This window comes from Tamandua tetradactyla, chromosome 4 (genome assembly GCF_023851605.1).
Source record: "Tamandua tetradactyla isolate mTamTet1 chromosome 4, mTamTet1.pri, whole genome shotgun sequence".
In the NCBI taxonomy this organism is placed as follows: Eukaryota; Metazoa; Chordata; class Mammalia; order Pilosa; family Myrmecophagidae; genus Tamandua; species Tamandua tetradactyla.
Genome location: NC_135330.1, coordinates 86,946,702 through 86,951,815, shown reverse-complemented (window position 1 = coordinate 86,951,815; position 5,114 = coordinate 86,946,702).

Here is a 5,114-nt window from a genome sequence, read left to right as displayed (position 1 = left end):
TTAGATTCCCCAGTAAGGATTGGACCAAAAAAAAAAAAAAAAACCTCAGAATTTTAGGACTCGAAAGACTCAGAGTTTATGCAGTTCATAAGTTTGACTTTATGGATGAGGAAACAAGATCCAGATAGAAGAATAATTTGCACAATACCAGAAATATTGGTACTGATAGAACTGGGACTTAAGTGTGACTCCTGATGGCTATAATGGTTCTTCCTTCACACAACCTTGCATAGAAGTATATTGTGCATTCTCATATTGTGAACTAATATAGGATATTTGGACCATTTTAATAGTAGGACCAAGTGAAAACTCATAACCTTATATCTAAATTCGTTAGAGGTAAGCAGCTGTATACTCATCCTTTAGGAGCAAATAATGGCAGCTGTAATGATACTCTCTTCATCACTGTCTGTAAATGTACTAAATTATTTCTTAAGAAATACTACAGCTGTCAACCAAAATGAAAAACTAATAGCTTATAGTCCTCTCATTTATTTGATTTATACTTATTGTCACAGACATCCTTTATGAAGAACATATAATTAAGCATTTGTCAGAATATCTAAATGTCACTATTAAATAAACTAGCAGTCCAAATCCCTTGGGACAACTTTGATATGTCACTAGTTTTCTGGGGAAGGGAGGCTATGGAGGCACCACAATTGCAAAATGTAGCCAATGTGTCAGGTTAATAGAATCAAAAGATTTCACTTATGAAGTTAAGGTAAATAGGCTAGGAAAAAACCCAAGGTTGTTATGGGAAAGAACAATTAACTAAATTTTAGGGACAATATGGATATAATAGATTATTTTACTCTATTATTAACTATTATTACCAACTATCTTAATTATTCAAAAGCATAGTTAAATATATTAACTAAAAACCCTATTCTTTATCTCTTTCTCCTTTGCTTTTCCAATTTCTCTCACTGATTTTGTTTTTTTCCTTTTCCTTTCCATTCTATCATTTTTTACATGAAATAAAACAGTATTATTTAACCATTTGTGATGTTTTATGCACTCCCTGGTTGTCTCTTTCCTTTATGCATTTCACACCAAACCCCACTAGGGGATAATTAATTTTATAAAAGGAAAAATTTCTTTTTAACATTTTTGTCATGTTAATATTTCTGTCATATTTTAGCCCAGTTTATAACTTAGTTCAAAAAGCCTTAGTAGTAAACCCCTTCATCTCTAGAGCACTTCATGAGTTTTTCCTGAATTTTTCAGAGAAATTGATTTCTTACTTGGATCATCTGAGAAATAAAAGTCTGAAGCTTAAAAGTTCATGGGGATCCAATATTTTAGCTTTATCCATCCTATTAGAATCTTAGAACATAACTCTGTGAAAATAAATTAACATAATTCAATAATAATATAATAATATTGTTATTCATAGTAAATTAACATATGATATTTGGTGATTCAATTTTGTTTGTTGATTGGGTACTTAAGTTCTTCTACATCCTTGCTGATTTTAAGTCTAATACTCAATTGCATGGGATGATATGTGGAAGTCAATTATAGTTGTGGATTTGTCTGTTTCTCTTTTCAGGTCTATGAGTTTTTGGTTCACATATTTTTGAGATTCTGTGGTTTGTTAGATACACATTTAGAATAATCTGCTTTTTGGTTGTTTCAGTTTGCTAAAGCTGCTGGAATGCAATATACCAGAAGCAGGTTGACTTTTACAATGGGAAATTCTTAACTTACAATTTACAGTTCTTAGGCCATGAAAATGTCCAACTCAAGCCATCAGTGGAATGAAACCTCGGCTCTGAAGACAGGCTGGTGGCATCTGGGCTCCTCTGTCACATGGCAAGGCACATGGCAACATCTGCTGGTCCTACTCTCCTGGGTTGCATTGTCTTCAGCTTCTGGCTTCAGTGGCTCCCTCTTGCAGGTTCTCTGGTGCTCTTAGCTTCCCTGGGTGTATCTCTCTATTTTCTGTGTGTCCTTTATTCTCTTAGAAAGGAACCCAGTAAGGGACTGAGACCAACCTTGAATGAAATGGGTCATATCTCAACTAAGAAATAACCTAATTGAAGGGTCCCATCCACATTATGTCTACACCCACAGGAATGGATTAAAAGAACATGACCTTTTGTGGGATACATAACAACTTCAAACAACCCTACTGGTGAACTGGTCCTTTTATCATGATGTTGTGTCCCTCTTTGTCTCAATTTTTTTTTTAGTTCCTAAAGTCTAATTTATCTGATAGTAACATAACTACTATTTTTTAGATCAGTTTTTGCATGGTTTATCTTTTTATTTCCTTTCCGTTTCAAATTATCTATGCCACTGTGATGGCTACTTTCATGTGTGAACTTGGCTAGGTTATGGTATGCAGTTATTTGGTCCAGCTCTTCCCTACTTATTAATGTGAGAGTACTGTGAGATGCACTTGCACTTTGAATCAGTTGATGGCATCATCTAGGATCAACAAAGGAGATTTCTATCTGCAACATGGGGAGTTTCCATATTCAATAAATTGGAGGTCTTAAAAGCCAGACAGGAGGATTTCAGGAAGCAGTCACTAACTAAGAGAAGAAAAATGTTCACAAGCTGTACTTCAAAAATTATAAACTTCTCAACCAAAGACAATGATGAGGAGAATAAAATGGAAGAGGCAGAATGAGTAGTAATATTTACAATATTTAACTTAGGAATTAATTGTATACAAAACAAACAAACAACAAAACCAAAAAAATAGGAAAAAAATGAAGAAAATAAATAAATAAAAAGGATTAATTGTATACAGAGAACATTAAATGTGTATAAAACAATAAAGATATTAAGCAATCTTTTAAAAATGAGCAAAAGGTTTAAAAAACATAGAAGAATATATACTAATATGTTCTATCACTTAGACAGTACACAGGAGATATATAAATATGTATGTACAAAAATGGCTTGTACAAGAAGTTTTACAGCAGCTTTATTCATAATAGGCTAAATACTAAAACCACAATAAGCACATAAAAAGGTGCTAAAATCTCCAACTATCAATGGCTAAAAATAAAAACACTGATAACACTATACTTTGGCAAGAATGTAAAGCAAAGGATCTCCCATGCATTGCTAGGGGGCCCTTAAAATTGTATGACCACTAATTCAATTTGTCAGAACTGCTATGACAAATATGATGCAGTGGGTTAGCTTACTGAAAGGAATTTATTGGCTCATGGTTTGAGAGACTACAAGTTCATAATCAAGGTATCCACAAGGCCGTGCTTTCTTCCCAAAGTCTGGTGGATCATTGCAAACCTTGGGTTCTTTGATTTGAATCTCTGCCTCCCATCACTTGAAATATTGATATTCTCCTTTGCCTTTCTCTGATGTCTGGCTTTCTATAAGGGCTCCAGTAATACATATTAAGGCCCACCCTGATTCAGTTGACCATACCTAAATAGGACCTTGGAAGATCTTATTCATCAATGAGGCCACACCTGCCTCACCTTAACACATTCAAGGATACTATTTAAAAATGGCTTCATACCAACAGGAACAAACACTAAAGTGAATTACATCTCTTTTCTTGGACTACTTAATTCAATCTACCACAGTCACTCTTTGGTAGTTTCTTATAAAGTTAAACATACACTTACTGTATAATACAACAATTCTACCTCTAGATATTTACTAGCACAAATAGGAACATATATGAACAAAAACAGTTGTACAAAAAGTTTTATGGCAACTCTATTCACAATAGATCAAAATTTAAAACTACAAGATGTTCCCAAACAAGATATGGATATCAATAATGGTGTATTCATACAGTGGAAAATATTCAGTAATAGGAAGTGAATTACAGATGGAGCTTGCCACATATAAGCATCCAAGATATTACACTGAGTGGAAAAAGGCACATAAAAGTCAATAATATATGATCACATTTATATAAAGGTGAAGACCAAGAAAACTAATATATAGTCATAAAAATATAAAAAAACATTGCCCGTGAGAGTGAGGATCTACTGAAAGGAGCACAAATGATCTTTCTGGAGTGGTGAAAAAATTGTATAATACGACTGAGATGCCCATTACCTGGAGGTACATATTTGCCAAAACTTACTGAATTGTATACGAAAGCTATGTGCAGTTCACTGCATGCAAATTTCCCCTCAACAGCAAAAATTAATACAAATAAATGAATAATGGGTGTACTCTGCAATCCATGAAAACATTCTTCCAGGCATAAATTATTCTATATTTATCATGGGGATTTTTTTCCATATCATTAATACCAGAAATCTACCAATGGGAAAGCAAAGAAGAACACGATGTTGGGTCTCAGTATCCAACTCCTTCTGCTTCCTCTTGTTCGTACCTACACCCAGATTTTTCTAAATCTTCTTTAAAAAATTCATAAAGCAGTATTGCTGAGGGGGTGATAGTGATTGCATTATGTAGGCAAAGACCATGAACACACATTTCAATTATTAAACCAAGAATTCTAAGTATAAATAAATGAAATTAGCTAGATATAAGTAGAAAACTAAAGGCAACAGAGTATCCTATGCCAGATGAATCTGTTGTAATGTATTTAAATGAGTATACAATGATGCTTGCATATGTAAAGGAAGAATATCTCAATTGAAAGACAAAAATATATATCATTTATTTTACTTTACACTTTAGTTTTCCTGCTAAACTACTTAAGTTCTTTCTGACTATGTGGACATGCAAACCAGAAGTATAGCAAGGAGCATGTCAAGATATTGGAGTACCTGCAGCCTGATTTTGGAATCTCCTTGATATTCCTGATTGATCATACATCTTTTCTAAGGCTTAGTATTCATCATCCAAGGCTGAGGTAAAACGGGAGATCACATACCCACCATCTAGTCACCCTGTAGCTTGTGTTCTGAGCTGTTAACTTCAAACATCACAGCTTAATGCTTATCCTGTCCAGTTTTATGAAATGGATTGCCTTGCTGAAGAATGGAAACAGAACATTTTAAATGAAAACATCAAGGTCAGCATTCCACAATGCAATTTCCACAGCCCTTTATAATAATAAATCCTATGTAAGGTTGGTCACTAAATTAAATCCAGATATTGAAGATATTGCTGTCGGACACACAGAATGGAGGGGTGAAGAGCTT